Here is a 22,715-nt window from a genome sequence, read left to right on the forward strand (position 1 = left end):
TCAATAACATCTATAAATAAATTGTTAGACTAACAAATTCATATCCTGAATAGATACTTTGCCGAGACATGTTCTTACTAACAACTGCTCACTGTGTGTGTGTGGCAAGGTAGTGTCTTATGAAGCTGCTACTTTTAGCAACTGTCCCTCAGTTACTCACACTGTCCTCTCCTGAAAGGGTTTAGATCCTATGGGAATTTCAGTTATTTTTGCCTCTTTTAAAGTACTCACTTCATTAATTTATCTTAAAAGGCCTATACCAAATGGAAGCATGTTCCCTCTTTGTACCACTCAGTTTGTTATCATAATTACAATTTCACACGCTCCTGAATGGACGGTTTTGTTTGATACAGTATTGTGTGCTAAACTAATTTAAAGGTTTTAACCAGTCCACACTGGATAAATCAGAAAAAAAGTAATTGAATAAGAGTTTTATTGTCTTTCACAGGTGTTCACATAATCGCTAAGCATGGTCTCTGAGGACAACTATCACAACGTTACAACTGGTAAGCCTGGAGCTCTTTTAGCTCAAGTGAAATAAAGATGTCTAAGTTATGTTATGACAAAAGGGTGGTGATGATAATTCCCTTTTCTATTTCAGTGCAGCGCACCTCAGAGAAGTGCATGAAGAAACAAAGGAAAAGCGAGACTAGCGCCATCCACCTCTCCTCTCTAGTGGTGGAGGGCGAAAGGAAGCTTGATGCAAGCAGTTTGACAGTTTATGATGACGGCCAGAAGGTGAAGGTGGTGTATGAGGTATACCCTGGTGATGTCCGCATCATGGAGAATGATGCCCACTCCCAAAGACTGTTCCAGGTCACCAGCAGAGATGGTGGAGGAAAGGTGCCCTCTCCATCGGACGTAGTCACCAACGGCACGGGACAGAACGACCTACAGGACCAGAATGCTCCAAAGGTCTGTAACGTAATGTTGATTTGTGATGCCTCCAGCAGCCAGCCCTGCTCTGGGCCTGAGGACAACTCAACAGACACACACGAGACTCTAACAGAGACTTCAACTATGACCTTTGTGGATGCACACACCATTGATGAGTCTGGGGAGACACACAGCCTTCTCTGTGTAATGGAGGTACACATTAATAAGGAGTTTGTCCTCATTGATGATGATGATGACGGTGACATGTCCCTAAGAGAGAAGACTGTCACTAACATGTCCATCATGGATGGTAATGCTGCAGACCTGGTCTGTGGCAGACGGCTGTCCATCTCTACTGACACTTTCTCTGAGTGTAAAGAGGAGAGTGTGGCCCCGGAACCCACTTCACAAGCAGACACACACACTAAAAAGCAGGCCTGTTGCTTCTGTTCCATTCTATGATCATTCTATCTGTTCCTTTTTATGACCATTTCATCCGTTCACACTGTATCAGAGGCAGAGCACATACTGTAGTAAATTTTAGTTTTTGTAATTTTGTATGAATTTTCTATCAATCAATCCCTATTGTCTTCAAAAGCTACCCACTACTCTGCACAAAATGAGTTTGGTAATGTTAAAATTATGGTTATTTGTCATGTCATGTCACTGCACAGTATTTGCATCGATTTTGCGTTCTTATTTACAGTGTTGGGTAATACGAAATAAAGGTGCATAGTGAAATAATCAGCATTTCTCTTAGCTACTTAGGAGCACTTTGAATGCTTCTTGAATCAAACACTGATCTGAATAATAGGTTCTCTACAGAAAGCCTTTGAGTGTGTCACGACTCCCGCCGAAGTCGGTTCTTCTCCTTGTTTGGGTGGCGTCACCGGTCTTCTAGCCATCGCCGATCCACCTTTCATTTTCCATTTGTTTTGTTTTTTCCATTTGTTTTGTCTGTGTGGTCGCGAGAGTGCTCGGGGAGGTGTTAAGGGGTTTCCGTTGGTGCTACTACGGTGGAAAGTCCAGACCAGGTCTCCACCGTGCGCATTCCCCCCGAATATTCCGTTTTGGCTCTCTTTTTGACTCAATTACCACCCCATCGTCGGGGGGATTGTGCGATAAATCTCCTGGTAGACGCCGCACTTCCCAGGAGTCCCGTGTATCCCCTGTCACAGGCGGAGACAGCGGCTATGGAAACATATGTCTCCGAATCCCTGCGTCAGGGGTACATTCGGTCCTCTACTTCACCCGCCTCCTCGAGTTTCTTTTTTTGTGAAGAAGAAGGAGGGAGGTCTGCGCCCATGTATTGACTATCGAGCTCTTAACCAGATCACTGTGAAGTACAGTTACCCGCTACCTCTCATAGCCACAGCGATTGAGTCAATGCACAGGGCGCGGTTCTTCACGAAACTAGATCTCAGGAGCGTTTACATTCTGGTGTGTATCCGGGAGGGAGACGAGTGGAAGACAGCATTCAGTACCACCTCAGGGCATTATGAGTACCTCGTCATGCCGTACGAGTTGATGAATGTTCCGTCAGTCTTCCAAGCCTTTGTGGACGAGATTTTCAGGGACCTGCACAGGCAGGGTGTAGTGGTGTATATCGATGACATTCTGATATACTCCGCTGCACGTGCCGAGCATGTGTCCTTGGTGCGCAGGGTGCTTGGTCGACTGTTGGAGCATGACCTGTATGTCAAGGCTGAGAAATGCTTGTTCTTCCAGCAGTCCGTCTCCTTCCTAGGATACCGCATTTCCACCTCAGGGGTGGAGATGGAGAGTGACCGCATTTCAGCGGTGCGTAATTGGCCGACTCCCACCACGGTAAAGGAGGTGCAGCGTTTTCTAAGGTTTGCCAATTACTACCGGAGGTTTATCCGGGGTTTTGGTCAGGTAGCGGCTCCCATTACCTCACTGCTGAAGGGGGGTCAGGTTCGGTTGCAGTGGTCGGCTGAGGTGGACAGGGCTTTTGTTCACCTAAGGGCCCTGTTTACCTCGGCTCCCGTGCTGGCCCATCCGGATCCCTCTTTGGCGTCCACAGTGGAGGTGGACGCGTCCGAGGCTGGGATAGGAGCGTGCTTTCTCAGCGCTCAGGTACGCCCCCGAAGCTCCGCCCCTGTGCCTTCTTCTCGAGGAAGCTCAGCCCGGCGGAGCGAAACTATGACGTGGGGGACCGGGAGCTGTTGGCTGTCGTCAAGGCTTTGAAGGCGTGGAGACATTGGCTTGAGGGGGCTAAACACCCTTTTCTCATCTGGACTGACCACCGCAATCTCGAGTACATCCGGGCAGCGAGGAGTCTGAATCCTCGCCAGGCAAGGTGGGCCATGTTTTTTACCCTTTCGTACAGACCAGGTTCCCAGAATGTCAAGGCAGACGCACTGTCCCGGCTGTATGACACAGAGGAGAGGCCCATGGATCCCACCCCCATACTCCCATCCTCCTGCCTGGTGGCGCAGGTAGTATGGGAGCTGGACGCAGACATTGAGCAGGCGTTACGTGCAGAGCCCACTCCCCTCCAGTGTTGCTGGAGCCGCGCGTCAAGGGGGGGGTACTGTCACGACTTCCGCCGAAGTCGGTTCCTCTCCTTGTTCGGGCGGCGTTCGGCGGTCCTCGTCATCTGTCTTCTAGCCATTGCCGGTCCACCTTTTCATTTTCCATTTGTTTTGTCTTGTCTTCCCGCACACCTGGTTTACATTCCCTCATTACTTGACGTGCATATAACCCTCTGTTCCCCCCATGTCTGTGTGTGGAATTGTTTGTTGTAAAGTTATGTGCACTTCAGACTGGTTTGCGACGGGTTATTTCAACCCGTATTTTGTTGTTCTGGGTGCAGTTTGTTTTGCCTCATTGAAGTGCTCCGGTTGTTACCTATTTCTGCTCTCCTGCACCTGACTTCCCTGCAGCCAGTTACGCACCGCTTACAAAGTGATCATGTGTTGATTTCCATTTATGTTCTGCTTGCTCTTCTTCACTTTAGATACACTTTTAATACTTGTACTTTTTGTACTAATATGTGTCCTTTGTTTACCGTACATTCAATAAACTTCACATTTTTTGCATTCCTAAATATTGTAATCAAATGTCTTGAGAAAAGTCATCTGAAGTAGAGGTCCATGCCTGCTCTATACATTCTGCGCCTATCTAGTTACAATGTTGTGTTCTCACACATTGAATCCTCCTCTGTACAGTATATGTGGAGAGACCCTAGTGGAGTGTTTGTTTGGTGGTTTTGAGGGACAGGCTGGTGCTTAATCAGGCCTCTCCAGCAGGCGCAGTGTGACATGGGCTCACTGGGGGAGTGATAGAGGGAGACCAGGACCACCTCTGAGTCCTGGTGGGCTGGGTGATGATAGCAGCATGGTGGACTTATCTCCCCCTCCCACACTACTGTATACTAGACTAACTCACTCCCCAAAAACCAACTGGAAACACAGCTCAATGGTGAATGGGTGTTCTCACTGTGTTGACCCTATTGTTGCGATGGTGAGCCAGTTTTACTCCATTTCACACCTTGTTTTTTTAGCGCCAGGGGACAGGGTTTTCCTTAAATACATGTGACAGAGCACCTAGTGTGGGTTGAAGTTATGATGGGTCTCACAAACACTGTGGATAAAGTGGATTCAGGAAAAGGTAGGCTGTTTAAACAAGTAGGCCTGCATACACTTTGAAGATTAATTTACTTTAATTAATTGTATATCACCAATTGTTCATGTCACTCCCATATCTATGTTTATCATTTATACATTGGACTGTTTATTTACCTAGTTTTAAACTTCTCTAATTCATAATGTTATGTTCAAGATGAAGCCCAGGCGGGTTTGCTATGTCATATATAGTAGCTCTTATTGGCGTACACAGCATAACTGTGGAATTTGCTAACGTGTTTTATATGTCTCCCAAAGTGTGGAGTACATAATCATACATATGAAGTAAAACTGAATATGTCAAAAATGCTGATGATGACAGACATGTCCCCAAACCACCATTGCCAACATCACCATTGAGCAGAGACAGAGCGGTGGTTGGATTTCATTGTGACCTCAGCTAACTCTGATACCCATCTCTCAAGTCTGGTTATCAAATCCACTCAGCACCGCGGGGTCTGCAAAACGGAAATAAATACAGATGCGGATAAGAGGATGTGTAGAGGAGGTTCGTAAACGGGTCAGAGTCAGACAGGTACAGAACGGCAGGTAGGCTCGTGGTCAGGGCAGACTGAATGGTCAGAACCGGGGAAACAGAACTTGAGAAAGCAGAGAGATGGGAAAACATGCTGGTAAGACCTGACAAGACCAGACGAACCGACAACAGACAAACAGAACACATCTATAAATACACTGGGGAAGATGGGCGACACCTGAAGGGGGGTGGAGACAAGCACAAAGACAGGCGAAACAGATCAGGGTGTGACAAGATAGACAAGATTAATAGGAGATGAAATGTTGAGTTCCTAACAAGTTCAGAAAGCCAAAAGCTAGAGCTCTGTGAGACATTCACAGCGATGGGGGCAGACGTTTTGATCAAGAGAGACCTTTAGAAAATAAACATACAAATATGTATTTTACAGTTATAAGGAATCTTATAGTTAGTCATTTTCTAATTTGATTATACTATATTTAGAAAGCATCATTTCAAGCCTTATTCAAACAGTTTTGTTGAATAGGAAATACATCATTTAAACATTTTCATATTTTCACATTTGTATCGTCTTTGTACTGTGTACTTCAGCTTGAGTCCTCAAAAGTGACTTCACCTCAGCAATTTATAACTATTTTTACCAGAAAGGTGACATTTTAACCTTTATTGGAGTATGCAGCATTACTAGTTATTGTTTATGGCCCTTTCATGATAAAGTATTACTTTTGGGGATTACTTAGATTACATTTTAAATGACTGTTAGCTTAATTTAACTGGTTAAATTCTAGAGATTGACTGTGGGGAGCCAGTGTTTATATCCCATGCTAAGATGCTATGGAACCGGACATCGTTGATTGGTAGTGTGGTTTATTACCAATGTGTTGAAGGATATTACACCACGAGTTGGAGACATTATACTGAGTGTGGAGATATGCACTTTGGGAGGATATAGAACTTCATGAATGAATGTATTTTAAAGACATGTATTTAAATGTACAGTATATTCAAATGCAAAATTGCTTTGTTGTTGTACTGTATGAGTCAGGAAATGCAAACTTGTAGTGCATTTGAATTTTAAAAAGGCTTCTAAAATTGGTCATTTCCACTTTGAAATTTCAAACCCTATAGAAGGTCTATTAATTACAATCCACATAATAATTCACATTTCCTTTTGCTGCCACCCATAAGGCCACTAGAGGGTGATTTGGTCATTTGACTGTAGGAAAGGGCTACCAAAAACAAATTGATTTCAATGAGAAGAGGTAAACTGTGGGGCTCCACTAACCCTTCCCCATACTAACATGTTGTGGGTCAATACAACTGGCCTGGGGAGAGTTATTGAGTTTGTATGTAAGGATGGATTATACCAGGAGGGTGGACATAGTCTCTCAACTTGTACACCATCAGGGTAGTGGGGAATTGTTTCAATAATATGCAAAGTTATATTAACAATATAACCGTGAACTCATTATATTGTGTTAAAGTGCTCACATTCAAATTGATGCTGTGTTGTTTGTCATGTTTGCACCTACCAATGGAAGAGAGACGTTCAGCACCTAGCACTCTGTACCAGAAGGGGGTGATGTTGTATTGGGAAATTGGTTGTATTGAGAGTGTGCGTCTGTGTTGTAAATTCATGTTTAATCATGATCCTGATTATGTTACAACAAAATAATCAAAACTAGTATTTGTATATACTGTATATTGTGATCTAACATTTTATGGTAATCGTCACAGGATCTCCTTTGTATAATTCAATTGATCTGACTTCTACCATGTTTTTTACAGCTAAATGCGGGCTAGCCCCTGCTCTGGCCTACTCAGAGGAGATGTGGCAGAACACACGTGTTGTGTTCCATCACTGTCTGGAGGGATTCCACAGCTGGAGAGGAAGGAACACCTCTGTGTGTGACATCACCGGGAAGTGGCAGGCTTCCACACTGCAATGCCAAGGTATGCCATTCATGAATCTGTAAACCATAGTTCACTTGAAAAACCTTTCAGTATATGGAAGGAATTTGCAAATCGGTAACCTTTTTTAAACACGTTGTTTCTCATCTCTTGTGAATACCAGAAATCAAGCCTGCCATCAGCGACTTGGTTGTTTTAATGAAAAATGTTTGCGTTGGAATGCAGACAAGTATGAAGAAGACACAGAACATTACAGAGTAAGTTTATCTGAACAAGGACCATAAACTATACAAAATTGTTGATTAGAAAATGTGCTCTCTGAACTGCATACACCTACAGTATGCATACACCTTGACATAGTTATTTGATCTGTCTACCTGTCTATTACAGGTAGCATTTGCAGGATTCAGGGACAATCAAAGGTCATTCCATGACAAGAGGAAAGCTCCACAGCTCCACTTCAGACCTTCCTGATATCCACCTGAACCTGCTGCCTGTTACCAGCTATACCATCAGCATCACTGCACTGTGCAGGTTCACTTCCACGGTCACAGCTAACACCAGCCTACAACAAACAACCTCAACTAACAATAACAGTTTGATGATTAAATATTTTAAGGTATTATGAGAAATATGAAGCAGAAATATTGCTTTTAATTTTGACTTTGACTTGATATTTAAATGTGTCAATAACTTCTTCTCTTATAGTGCCTCAAATCAAATACATTTCTATAGAGAAGTTGAGGCTCCATTGCCACTGTGGCTACACAGATCAGTTAACACTGTGGACCCAATTAGATAATTACTATCCCTCTACCTCACTAAATGCTGATTTAGTATCTTGAAATGGGCCCAGTGACGTCTGCCACTCTTGACTGGCTATTATGACACAAACACTTTTCTCTTTTGTTCCTGGGTTTACAGTTTCTTCCAGGTGCCACTGGAGGGGACCCGTGTGTTTGACTGCAGCTCTCCTAAGAATCCAGTCTCCTCCAGTCAGAGGAAGTCCCATGGACAGTACGTCACTGCCCAGGTCCATCTGAGGGATGAGGGGAAAGAGATTACCCTACTATGATTTCTTCTACAACGCTCCACTACAGAATGGCAGAGACTATTACATCATATTACAAGTTGTCAGTCAATGGGGAGGGGTAAGACCAACTGCTATGCATTAAAAATAAATTATATGTGGAGTTTATTCATCAAAAAGGAATGACAGTTTTGAAGGTCTTTAACAAAGTTATATTGATTGTTGATCTTATTGATCTCCTGTGCTATTAGTCATACTGTGCCATTTGAACTATTTTCTAGGATTTCAAGCACACTTGTGTTATTTGGGCAAAAGGGAGAGGTACGGTTACCTTTCCTCATCTTTATCCCTTTGGCTTTGTTGTGGTTTAATCAGATTGTTGTAAGATGTTTTCTCTCGTTTGGTAGGTACATCCTACATAATGAAGGTTTCATCACTTTTTGCTGGAGGATCAATTGGAGTCTTTGCTTTGGTCATTGTTGTGTGTATGCCTAATTATGACATGTTCTATATGTGCAATTCTTTTTCAGTATATTGATCAAATCTGACTTAATACATCGCCTACTAAACATTTTGTATCCCTTTGTCAGGTTTTGTAAGAAGACATGACAGTCATCGTGATAACTGACTTTTTCAGATGGGTCACACTTGGTAATATCAGCATAATGTTCAACGACATCTATCTGTAAAATTGTGACTGTGTAAAAAATGTTTTGTATTATTATTTGTGATAAAATACAAGTGAACATGTTTTTAGTTTTTTAATTGTTCATATAGTTTTATTATCAGCAATATCATAAATAATATGTTCTTAAAATAGCCTACATGCAATACAATACACACTCTTTACTCTGTAGGTAGCAAAACCTTTTATAATTACATGCATTAATAACAAGTTCAGAATGAAATAGATGTACTATGTTATAATAGATGATAAAAACTGAAGGTGAACATTTATATTATACACAAAATTACAATATTTCATGAAGGAAAGATCAATACAATTTTCCTCATGAATGTCAACTCTGTGTTCAATGTCGAATAATCAGATCATTGAGCTCAAGGAAGCATACAAATATAATTCTGCGTGAAGGATGGGAGCAGAGATCCTGGGTCGTCACTAGTTAACACAGCCACAAAGTCATCATTATGGCTAAACCCCCGGCCATTTCTACAATGTATCTTCTTACAATCAATCTAACCCTAACTGTAACCTTAATCGTAACCACACTGCGAACCCTACGCCTAACTATAACCTTAAATTAAGACCACAAAGCAAATTTATGTAGACAATTTTGACTTTGTGGCTGTGAATCTGACTTTGTGGCTGTATTGTCTAGTGGAAACCGAGATCCTGGGAGAAAGGTCGACTCGTGACGTCATGATTATCTGTCAAGTGAAGGTCACGAGGGCATCGAAAGGTGAGGTAAGACAGAAGTAAAGAAGAGGTTGTTATTTCATTTGTTTTTAGATGAAGGGAGGTCATTGGCGCCGCCATGTAAGTGTCATATAACGTAGCTAGCTAGCTATAAGTATTGAACAAAAATGTATGGTTGGTCATATACAACTAACTTACTTCCTTTTATTGTTTTTTTTAGAGAGCTTGAGTCCATGTCCAGAGCTTGATAGCTAGCTCAGCTAACCCACATTTGATTTATTTTGGCAGTGAAGATAGCTAACGTTAGCTAGCTAGGTTAGTTAGCCTCTGTGGCCTGGTTGGCTCTAGCTGTCCAACATCATACTAGAGAACGAATGTCAATTTAAAAAGTGTTAGCTAACAGAATCCTTGTAATACCTCGCTTAATGTACTTCATGAGAATAGAAGATAACTAAATTAGGCATAATTTCTATTACAACGAAGACATTGGTTTTGTATAACACTATAACGTTACTCATTATAATATAGTTAATATCTCTTTAGCAACAAAAAGCAACATACAGTAAGCTCATTTAGGCCCTGGGTAATGTATTGTACAAAATACAGTACAGTATCGGCCAAGTGCTCCCTACTAAGGCCTATATCAGAGGAGTTGTATCTTCAACAGGGTGTACTAACTAACTAAAATGAATCACAAGCTACAGCTACAATAAACTATTAGCTACCAGAAGAACATTTAAAAATATATATTTTACCATTATTTAACTAGGCAAGTCAGTTAACAACAAATTCTTGTTTTCAATGACGGCCTAGGAACAGTGGGTTAACTTCCTTGTTCAGGGGCAGAACGACAGATTTGCACTTTGTCAGCTCGGGGATTCGAACTTGCAACCTTTCGGTTACTAGCCCAACACTCTAACCACTAGGCTACCCTGCCTCCCCTATAGCCTAGTCCAGGGGTTCTCATTTTTTGGGGGGCAAGGGATCCCATTTTGTGATAGCAAATTCATCAGGGACCCCCTCATAATCATAACACAACTGGAGTGCGATTAAAAATAGTCTACAAGGAGTTTTAATATGACATCTGCAGTGCATGGCTGGATGAACCACGTCTCGGCCTGGAGAGGAAATTTTGCAGTTTTCAAGCACATTTTCTACAAGTCAAAATATTTTTCCATGGGGCAGAGATTTTGAGTTGTTGCCGCTTTAACGCTAATATGCTGCAATTCTACACATTTAGCCACGAGGCAGAGAGAAAACTTTAAAGTTTTAAACCTTAAATTACAGTGCATTGATGTGAAAATAAATACATGTTTTGAGTTAAGAAATGTATAAGTGGTGGAGTACTGTGCCTACCAATATCCCTGTGAGCCTCCCAGGCCCATGTTGCCCAGGGTTAAGAACATAATATTACATTGTATTACACACTTTAAACTTATTTCACAGATCCTTTGGCCAAAAGTTGTTTCATCTGTTAGTAATATTCATGTATTTTCCTTTTGAGGTCTGCCTGCGGACCCCCTGCAGACCCCACTTTGAAAACCCTTGGCTTAGCCTAATATCAGGATTTTAAAGCTACAGTCTGGGAATATGTTTAGTTGTTTAATTCTCAAAGAATATAGGCTAACATAGCTACATTTGAGCTATAGTGTCCACCTCAATGTACATCTTTTGGACCCCTAAAACTGCATTGTTGGTTAAGGGCTTGTAAGTAAGCATTTCACTGTAAGGTCTACCTACACCTGTTATATTCGGCGCATGTGACAAATAAAATTTGATTTGATTTAATACAGGGCAGTTTCCCAGCCCTGTGGAGGTAGAGAAGGGGCTGCACTAACCCAAAGAACACAGCCACGGTGATGCAAACACCGGGAACAATTCCGCTATATTTGATTGATCAAACAGGATGAAAACAACTAGTAACGGGACATAGTTTACCGCCACATGGAAGTCATGAGAGTCAAAATGATCCTAAAGACCTTCATGTTATTTCCTGCCTTCCTCTCTCCTTCCCCTGGCCCTTCCCCTGGCCCGGGCTGTTTAAGAGCCCTGAGAACTGAGAGACAGCAAAACAACATCACCAAAAGGAATCAGGAACAAGACCTAGATCCCATAATATGGTACATGAGGATAGAAGATTCCAAAGACCACATAATTAACCACAACTACAAACCAAACTAAACCACTACATTACACCCTGTATCTAAGGGGTCTGAACTTTAAGAAAACCACAGTGTGGACCACCACCAGGTAGCGCTCTGCACAGACACAGCACTGGAACAGGGGACAACCAATCCAGATAAAATCCCACATGAAGGCTGCCACTTTTCCAAGAGCCGCCTCAGGGATGTTAACCTCCATTACGGTTGTATACGTTATCTATGCAGTGGAGGATCTCAGTCATGCTCAACTTGAGGAAGAGGATTTCTGCAGCCAACCCAGAGTCAGTAAAAATCAGCAGAGTCACCCAACCGTTAACAGGAAGGCCAACTACAAAGTAGGAGACTTGGCAAACAGTATACAGTGCATTCGGAAAGTATTCAGACCCTTTGACTTTTTCCACATTTTGTTACGTTACAGCCTTATTCTAAAATGGATTACATTTGTTTTTTTCCCTCATCAATCTAAACACAATTCACCATAATGGCAAAGTAAAAATAGGTTTGTAGAAATGTTTGCAAATTCTTAAAAAAAAACATAAACATATTACAAATATTACAGTTACATAAGTATTCAGACGCTTTACTCAGTACTTTGTTAACACCTTTGGCAGCGATTACAGCCTCAAGTCCTATTGGGTATGAAGCTACAAGCTTGGCACACCTGTATTTGGGGAGTTTCTCCTATTATTTTCTGCAGATCCTCTCAAGATGTGTCAGGTTGAATGGGGAGCGTCGCTGCATAGCTATGTTCAGGTCTCCAGAGATGTTTGATTGGGTTCATGTCCGGGCTCTGGCTGGGCCACTCAAGGACATTCAGAGACTTGTCCCGAAGCCACTCCAGCATTGTCTTGGCTGTGTGCTTAGGGTCGTTGTCCTGTTGGAAGGTGAACCTAAGCCCCAGTTTGAGGTCCTGAGTGCTCTGGAGAGGGTTTTCATCAAGGATCTCTCTGTACTTTGCTCCGTTCATCTTTCCCTCGATCCTGACTAGTCTCCCAGTCCCTGCCGCTGAAGAACATCCCACCCAGCATGATGCTGCCACCACCATGCTTCACCGTAGGGATGGTGCCAGGTTTCTTCCAGACGTGACTTGGCATTCAGGCCAAAGAGTTCAAGCTTGGTTTCATCAGACCAGAGCATCTTGTTTTGAATGGTCTGAGAGTATTTAGGTGCCTTTTGGCAAACTCCAAGTGGGCTGTCATGTGCCTTTTACTGAGAAGTGGCTTCCGCCTGGCCACTCTACCATAAAGGCCTGATTGGTGGAGTGCTGCAGAGATGGTTGTCCTTCTGGAAGATTTTCTCATCTCCGCAGAGGAACTCTGGAGCTCTGTCAGAGTGACCATCAGGTTCTTGGTCACCTCCCTGACCAAGGTCCTTCTAACCCAATTGCTCAGTTTGGCCGGGCGGCCAGCTCTAGGAAGAGTCTTGGTGGTGCCACTGTGTTCTTGGAGACCTTCATTGCTGCAGACATTTGTTGGTACCCTGCCCCAGATTTGTGCTTCGACACAATCCTGTCTCGGGGGTCTACGGACATTTCCTTCGACCTCATTGCTTGGTTTTTGCTCTGACATGCACTGCCATCTGTGGGACCTTATATAGACAGGTGTGTGCCTTTGCAAATCATGTCCAATCAATTTAATTTACCACAGGTGGACCCCAATCAAGTTGTAGTAACATCTCAAGGATGATTAATGTAAACAGGATGCACCTGAGCTCAATTCCGAGTCTCATAGCAAAGGATCTGAATACTTATGTAAATAAGATATTTCTGTTTTTGATTTTTTATAAATTTGCCTACATAAAAAAAAAATGTTTTCGCTTTGTTGTTATGGTGTATTGTGTGTAGATTGATGAGGGAAACAGTTGAATCAATTTTAGAATAAGGCTGTAACGTAACAAATTTTGAAAAAGTCAAGGTGTCTGAATACCCTCCGAATGCACTGTAATATTAATTGAAGAGTAGTCCGGTTATGTTGCTGTAGGAGAGGTTAGAGACTGCAGGGTGTTAATTATCAGTGGTGTTCATCTCTTCTTTGGTTGTAGTCTGGCTCATCTGAAAAATACACCTGGGAGTATCTGTGGACATGAAATCAAAATAGTGGTCAGGAATTTCCAGTCTCTGAAATGTGATTTAAATCACATTATATTGTAGGTGTAAAACTCATTACAGCCGGCACACCACCCACGTTGCTTCCTACTGTGTGATCTAACTGAGTTCTCAAGGATTGCCATCAGACATTTTCATTGGATATTGACGACATGAAGCCAAGTACATTCTTAAAACATACGGATGTACTCATTGTGTACCTTTTCAAATAAAATATCTGTCAAAAGTACATTCATCTTAATCTCTAAGTTGGAGTGCATTTCACAAGTCAAACAAATGCAAATGTTTTTAGACAAAATATGATGAGGATACAAAATACTCTATCTTGTTCGAATTAATCATTTATTATTTGAAAATATTTGAAACTCAATCAAACCTGGGCTGATGGAATGCTCTTCTCTTTAGTAGTGATACATTGTTGTTGTTTTTCTTTCTTTCTTTTTTGGTTTACAATCTGTTGCATCTGACACAGTCCAAATACCTGTGTTTGTGTGTTTATGTTCATGCAGCCACTGGCTCACATGTCACACAATACTATAGGCTAGTAAGTCATGCAAATACAGTATGTTAGTGTTACGGGCCCAATATCCATAATTTAAGTCTGTTTCTCTAATATGATCAATCTATTACAGTTATAACAATTCTGCACAAGTGCTACTCAGATCTTGACTCTCCATTCTTGCTCTACTTTTGTTTGTCCCCCTCCAGGTCTGAAGATGGGTGCTCTTTCAAGTCAAGTCCTATTTTCTCAGCAGTCAAATATAGAGCTCTCGACTATTCTTCTGAGGTGAGTTGACCACTTAGGCCTTTCCCCTCTATCTGAAGCCTGTGTGTTAGCCAATGATTTATCCCCTGTTTATTATTTCTAGTAAACATAAGTTAGTGTTGTATATTGTTACCAAACAATATTGCTTCCATTGGAACAGGCAAACTCAATCGAGTACAGCTAAAGTATTTGAAATGATTTATTCAAGGTATTATTTTCGTCTTTGCCTCATACCTATAACTGCAGCCATGCTGAAATAAGTAGTTTACTATGCCGTCTCGTATAAAATTGCTTTATTTGAACCTTGGTCTGATGTTAGATTGCATCGTTGTCTCAATCTATAGGCTTCTACTAGTCTCAAATTGACCATGAACTGGCTGGCCCTGCCGATGCCCTACCATCTGGGTAGCAGTGACCTCTACCCCCACACTGGTAACCCCCCTGAGGTCACCTACAGGAAACCATGGAGCAGAGGTATGTTGAGTTACTCTTTTTAATGACTTATCTACCCGACTACCCAGCAGTTGGCCCTATTCCAAGGTTTTTCAATGTAAATGCTTCAATTATATATGGGCCAACATAGATTTGTATGATTATGATTATCTATAGGAATTAGTCTAAACATTTACATTATTGCATCAGCAGTGGTTAGATAAGAACTCATAGACAAGTTTTTCCTATTCCTTGTTTTGACAGGGAATGTGATTTCCAACTGCAAACTGTTTGTCAGTGGATCTGTACTAGATGACTTGGGCATTAAAGGACAACCAACATGCTCTCTTGAGAAGTAAACACTTCATTTGAAAACATGTATATAGGCTACTGTACACCTACAGTATGTGTGTTTAAAGACAATCCAAATGCTTAAAGTTCAGTTTACACCTGAGAAGTTACTGAAGGATTGTATGCGCTACATTTGACAGGGTTTTCTCATCATTATGTAATTTTTCAGGCTGAGTGTTAGTCTGACCCAGGTGAGAGTGGATCTTCTGGAGGTGATACCGAGCTCCAACCCTAACTCGCAGCTTGATTTAGATAGAGATGAAGCAGCGTGGCTCCTGAGAGAGGCTAGGAAGGACAAGGGACACTTTGTCTGTAATGAATCCTTTAGCAAGAGCACAGGAGAGAAAATGAGCCCAAGACATCAGCGTGACGGTCAGTTCATAACATAATGCCTCAATGCAAATATTCCTACACTGTGTATCAGACAATGTTATTTTCCTGTTACTGGATGAATAACGATGAAGAGGGAAATCCCTTGAATTATTTTGAATTACATATCCAGAGATATCCTGTCCTAAGGTATCTGCTATAAGCTGTGTCTATGTCAGTAGAGGTAAGTTAAAAGAAACAAGTCGCAAAATAACTATGTGGACATGTACTGATATAACCAAACCTGTATTTTCCTCTCAGATCTTGTCATGCCAGAGGAGGTTCTGTTTGCTGATCACTTGCCACAGTTCAGGAAACATCTGCCCTCCATGAAAGCCAAGTTGTCCAGACTGAGGAACCTGCCCGTGTCAGATCCTCTTCTCAGCTCCACTGGAGGCACCCTGTCAGAGGAAGCTATATTCAGGTAGGCAACAGTATTGGGGTCATTTCAGTGAACTCAGTAAGGGAATTGGAATTAAATTAATGAATCATCCTTATAGAAAACCATGGACAATTTTCAATTCATTAAGGATATTTTCATTCATGGTGGTAATATACAGTTGTCTTTGTTGTGTAGTATTACTTAATGATCCGTTTTTGTTTTGTAAACTATTTAATGTCAATTGGGCTTTCAGGCACTGTGTGGCCTATGAGGTACCCCTTGATGCAGAGACGGAACGCTCCGAAACCTGTTCAAACACTGACGAGGACTTTAGCAAAGAGTCGTTGTTGAATGAAGAGGTCATTTATTTGTATTATTATTATTTTAATGTTTTATTAACAACAAAAAAACGAAATATAGTCATACTTTGCAACACAGTATGCAAAATAAAGACAATCTTTATACACAGGGTATACACATTTAAAGCTTTTCTGGCGACCTGACTAAATTCACAAAGAAATGTGAGTTATAGGTCTAAAGAAGCGGTAGATCTGTTCTTTGTGCGCTATTTTTATGCTTCCCGTTCTTAAGTTTCATTTTTTTTGTCTTTTCCATAACCATAAATATTGTAGTTTCAGCTGTTTGAAGCTGGTGTACAAAGCTGAAAGTAAAATATGTTTCGCAATGGTTTAGATGGTACAATGATACTCTACACTATGACTACTCGTTTTGTCACATGAACTGAAATTAAGCGAACTATTAGAATTTTAGCAACCAGGAAATGGTGGAGCGATTTCTGCGTAGTGCATCTTTAAACAAAAATATATAAGGCTTCACAGGCATTTAGGGTTCGCTTTGCATTACCATTTTTAAAATGTATTCATGCAGCATTTTAAAGTAATTTTCTTGACTTTTCTTTAGCACTTGCATTCATGTATAAAATATTTACAATACATAAAAGAGATTCATTATGTATACTTTGTTCTGATCCAAATCCTGATGATGAAATCAAAGTAATGCATCCTTACCGTCAAGCTGAACCCCAGCACCAGTTGATCTAATAAAGAAAGGATCAAGGTTTGTCCCAAAAAAACCTTAGTACAAATACAATCATAGAGAATGAAGAGATGATCATACAGGACACTGAGGAGGAAGATTATATAACAAATCTGTTTAGCAAATAGTTACCAGATTGTATAAATTATTCAATGTTTTTCCTTTCTTATAGTCTCTGATGTTACCTGTTGAAATGGACACCTGCACACCCAAGAGGGAAGATTGCCTCCCTTTTTCAAATATTCCTAAACTATTGAATGTTCTACCCGAATTGATAGAGGAGCGAACCTCTTGCCTGGATATGCTCACTAAAGGTGGGGGGGGTAACTATATCTAGGAACAGCATTTACCATGTGGAATGACAGTGATTGAAGCTAATCGCAAAGTCCTGTGTCATCTGTTTATTTAACCTTTAGCCAGTTAAGTCATTGAGAAGAAATATTCCTTACCAATAACAACCTGTTTTATGTTCTTTCTTTCAGCAACTCCCTCAGATGCACTGGAGTCAGTGAACACATCCCAGTTTGAAGTGCCAAGGCTGCCAGTCAATGACTCTCATTGTGAGATTAATGAAATCCTGCTGGATCTCAAGTCATCAGGTACAAAACTATCACTTTACTGTAGATCTTACTTTAGTGTATATCTTACTTTACTGTATATTCTCATTATGTGTCAAGAGTCAATAAATCAACAGAATGGCTACATAGATCTTACTTTACTGTAGATCTCACTTTACTGTAGATCTTACTTTACTGTAGATCTCACTTTACTGTAGATCTCACTTTACTATAGATCTTACTTTACTGTAGATCTCACTTTACTGTATATTCTCATTGTGTCAATAGTCCATAAATCAACAGAATGGCTACATACACTGTACAATGTATTATCGACATATGGTATAACCAAATCAATGTGTGAATTATTAGAATTTCCACCCCCCTCCTATCAGATCACTTGGTGTTGCCTACTCAGATGGAGATGGACCTACCCCTCACCCCCACTCCCAAGCCCAACCTGACCCAGCTCTGTCTGGCCTCCTCGCAACTCCCAGCTGAGCAGATCTCTCCACTCTACAGAGAGTAAGTCACCTCTTGACCTATCACCAGTTTGAGGGTAAGACTATAAAGATAATACCATGTATTTTTCAGAGCTGGGGTACATTCCTTGGCGTGTTCTACCACTGCAGATGTGGCTGCTTATATCAGGATACAGGATCTAGCAACCTGCAATGTTGTTTGTTCTGAGATTCCATCACTAAGTGTGCTGCACCCTATACACAGTACATCATATCTCTATATATGGCTCTGTAAACGTGCCACTAAGTGATGCAGCGTGCCACTAAGTGATGCAGCGTGCCACTAAGTGATGCAGCGTGCCACTAAGTGATGCAGCGTGCCACTAAGTGATGCAGCGTGCCACTAAGTGATGCAGCGTGCCACTAAGTGATGCAGCGTGCCACTAAGTGATGCAGCGTGCCACTAAGTGATGCAGCGTGCCACTAAGTGATGCAGCGTGCCACTAAGTGTTGCAGGGTCTCATGGGGCCGGTGATTGTCTTGTAGTTATTTTGTGTCTGAGAAAGATCAGGAGGAGATGGAAGAGGCACTTTGGAGGGCAGAGAAGCACCTTGACTTGGTATTGGGCTTTCTTTTGACAGGTAAGAGCATAGTACTGTAGTTGGATGAGGTGTGTGACATAACAAGACTTATCACAACTTACAATATGCACTGTTACCAGTTCAGAGTTACCTAAGTTCCCTCTGTCACACTTCCTTTGCCTGCATTCATGCTGCATTTTGCACATTGCGTTGTTAGCAGCAGTGCATTACTAAGAATACATTTTCTTCTCTTTGCTAAATGCTAACAGAGCCTCAGAAGTCAGAATCCGTTGTGCAGCTCCAGCCTTTGACCGAAGTCTTATTAGGGATTGGTCGGGACAACTCTGTGAGACTCGATGAAGGAATGGAACTATCATGTCTGGGAACAAACTCACCAGGACTGACAGGGATGTATGGGAATGGTTCCTCTGACTTCACTGAGAGTATGATGATCTCAGACCAACCCCACCTTATGGAGACATTGAGCAGTATGATAGAGGACTTCACACTACTATCACCCTGCCAGATGGACAGTAAGTTTGACTGATCTATAAAACTATTGTCCCACTGCTGTATTGCTAGCTACCTGTCTAGGTAACTGTAAATTCTTTCAAAGCGTGAAACTTATTGAGGATGTTGTGTTATCTTGTTTTACAGATATATTGAGTGAATCTGTAGATGACTCTGGTAAGTTTAATATCAGGCCGATATATGAATCAGTTTATTACCATATAATATAATAAGCACCTTGCTGCCGCTATCTTCCGCAGTGCCTCAAAAAAACATTGAAAAGGTGTATAATATGGCTGCAGCAAAGTTCTGGATCTCGCTCCTCTCTGTCCCTAGAGTTGTCAGGCCCACCAAGTGAGATCAAAGGCAGGTCTATCCTGAAGAATGCAACGCCCATGGTTGTGCCATATCATCAGGTGAGAGAGAGAGCTGGGAACACAGTCATTTCAGCACCAGCTGCTGCCACTTCCCAGGAGAGAGAGAGAACCGGGAATGTGGCCCTCACAGCCCAAGCATCTACTTCTTCCCAAGAGAAAGAGAGATCTGGGACTGTGGTCTTTTCAACGCAGGCTGTTTCAACGTCTCGTGAGAAAGAGAGAGCTGGGAGTATGGCCATCTCAGCAGCACAGGCTACCACCACTACTTACCTGGATAAGTTCAACCATGCCGTTAGACCTCAGAAGAAGGAGGGTTTACCTGACCAGAGAGCTAATGTATCCAAACCCGGTGTGAGAGACCGTCACATGAGTCTCCCAGTGGCTAAACCTCAGAAGGACTTAGACCCTCTGTCCACTTTCATGATGTTAAGGGCCCAACAGAGAACCTACGTCTCGGTGTCGCCTCAGAACCATACAAGCACCCCAGGTAAAGTATGAAGTAGATACGATATGATATTTTACTGTCCATGTTCAGGGCAATTCACCATGACAAGCAGTATTCACAGCAACATGGGTTTGTGAGATTATTTTAGGCCCTCTAAGCATTTAACTTATTTAATAAGTAAGTGAGTGATTTTCAGTGGCACAGGTGGAGCAGCAGACACCACAGCCACCTACGACAGAAATGAGGCCTGGCTTCGATGTAAAGCCTGTTGCCTATGCAGTCACAGGAAATGACATCAGAGCCCCTGAGGAAATAATTCAGCCTGTCCCTGAGGACAGACATAACAGCAAAGTCATACAAATCCAAGCCACAGGTACAGTGTGATACTGTGGTACACATTGAACTAAATAATCCTACTAAATATGTTCACCTATATTAACAGCTAAATACTGTTACTAAACATGTATATAGCTACAGTATATTGATAACCAAATGCAGACGATTCTGTGAAAACTGATTCCATCGTCCCCTAACCTTGAGCAGGTTGGTAATCATTGTGATGACTCATGTACTGGAGGCAGCTTTGCAGGGTAGTCACTAGCTGGCACAGCCACAATGTCCTAAAATATTTTTTTAAACCTAACCTTAACCACACTGCTAACCTTACGCCTAACCCTAACCTTAAATTAAGACCATTTCATGAATTATTACGATATATAGTCAATTTGGACTTTGCAGCTGGCCAATCTAGAGGATATCACTCAGCTCTGCCTCCAGGACAAGATTCATCCCAATAAACATCAAGCTGCTAACCATGACACACGTCCAATTCTGAGCACAGTTACAGCCGCCTCCCCTCCCTCTGTGCTGCAGAGAGTCAGTTCTGGGCGTATAGAGAGCTGCAGGCATTTGCTCTGCCCTGCCTGTCCAGAGCCAGGGAGCTGGGGCTGACTAACACAGCCTGTGGAGACTTCAGCACCCTGTACCCGGACCATACACGTTTCCTACTGAAACAGCAGGAGAAGGAGCTCAGCATTCGACAGGGCCAGGGTGAGACACACACACATTTACCAAACACAACCAGTCAGGCACCCATCATGCTTGGACACTGGTGTATATATGTGTTGGCTTATTCTGGCGTGTTCTTCCTTGACTTTCCATTTGTTTAGTAGATTTCTGATCTGATAAACTGTGTTTAAGCCACGATTGAAAGGATTAAAGTAATACAAATTAAGGTAATAATATACTGCAGCCTAGTAATTGAATCTGAACATCTCATTTTATGGCCTGACATTGAAGAAGTTGTTTGATGTTGTGTTGCAGACCCAGAGGCGTTGTTTAACTATGTGGCACTGATACATGTCCTTGTGACAGTGAAGGACCTGCTCTTCAAGTGTGACCTCAGCACTGCAGTGGGTCAGTATACAGGAGTTGAAAATGTCAACTCCAGCACACTGCTATTCAACAATGCTTTTAATTGATCGCAAACCACGGTTTTGTCCTCTATACATATGGAATTCCCCTCTTTTTGGTCCTGTAACAGAGTACCTATCCAAGGCCACAGAGGCCTGTGCGGGGCAGAGTCTGGACAAGCTGGTGAGAAAGCTGGAGATTGTTCTGTATCTCAGTCAGAAAAATCAAGAGCCCAACCCTAAGATACTGGAACTGCAGGAACAGCTTACCACATGGGTGCAGAGCAAGAGCAATGGGGTCCAAAACTCCAATGTGAGTTTTCTTTCCTATCAAAATGCATATGTATATGAAAAGTAAACATTGCAATTCATTCAACATGACAGCTAAAAGGCACGATAGGATCTACAGTATGTGAACTTCACCACAAACGCGACTACGTTGTGAAAGTCATCACAATTGATGACCGTAGTATTTCAGAGGTAAATACGTTTTATATTGTAGGTTCTGGTGATAATAACAATGGACTTGGACTGTGCCAGAGCTATGCTCATTAAAGCCCTGAGCCTAGTCACAGGTAAGGAAACTTTCTCGCTTCTCTCAGACTTGACCTAATATTGTCTAGTTTGTATTACTCAGTAATGCCAATTCAAGCAGACATGGCCTGTTGCGGTGCATTTATCTTACACTTGCTCACGGTTTTTATTTAATAGTCTTATGCAAGATTACTTTAGTAATCAGCCCCACCGTGTGTGTGTGTGTGTGTGTCCCAGGTGAGGCTGTAGCTGCAGTGTATCCTGAGGAGAGTCGAAGTAAGCTGGAGGGTTCGAAAATTCTAGATAGGTGATTATCTTCCAAAACTCTATTTATACATACTTCTTTTGTTTATTGGAACTCCTATTGAGAAATGATACTGTCATGCCTTCTCCCTTCTCCCAGCCTGCAGCGTAGCTGCTGTGTGGTGGTGTGTAGTCAGCACATGGGAGCAGACTTCCCCTGGGACTGTTTCTCCCTGGTGGTGGAGTACAGCAACACAGAACACTCGCCCTGGGCTGCCATCTGCACAGAGAGGAACATCACACACATCACCTTCCAGACCAGGATACCTAATTCCTCTGGTTTGTATTGAACTCGGCAGGAAGATGATTCTTTAAAATGGTGTTAATTGCTTCTTGGCCATTTCTCACGAAATTCTGAAATGATCGATCAATTATGATAATCAAATGTATTTATAGAGCCCTTTTTACAACAGCAGTTGTCACAAAGTGCTTATACAGAAACCGAGCCTTAAACCCAAGAGAGCAAGCAATGCAGATGTAGAGGCACTATGATAATCAATTCTCCTTTCACCAATTACCATTTGTGTATGCTTGCGTGTCTGTGTTTGTATTAATCCACCAGTGAGTGACCCTGAGTC

The 22,715-nt window shown here is 42.0% G+C and overlaps 1 long non-coding RNA gene across 3 annotated transcripts; it reads left to right on the plus strand.

The window, feature by feature from the left end:
- Positions 1-4,291: 4,291 nt before the first annotated feature.
- LOC120062693 lies at positions 4,292-8,669 on the plus strand. Of its 3 annotated transcripts, XR_005478431.1 has the most exons (6): positions 4,308-4,509; positions 6,805-6,969; positions 7,091-7,184; positions 7,318-7,546; positions 7,852-8,078; positions 8,239-8,669. It is a non-coding gene; the product is annotated as an uncharacterized LOC120062693 (long non-coding RNA). The 3 variants fall into 3 exon arrangements; XR_005478430.1 differs by having other exon boundaries at positions 4,292-4,362; positions 7,852-8,669; XR_005478429.1 differs by having other exon boundaries at positions 7,852-8,669.
- The last annotated feature ends 14,046 nt before the right edge of the window (positions 8,670-22,715 follow it).

This window comes from Salvelinus namaycush, chromosome 18, assembly GCF_016432855.1.
Source record: "Salvelinus namaycush isolate Seneca chromosome 18, SaNama_1.0, whole genome shotgun sequence".
NCBI classification, from domain to species: domain Eukaryota; kingdom Metazoa; phylum Chordata; class Actinopteri; order Salmoniformes; family Salmonidae; genus Salvelinus; species Salvelinus namaycush.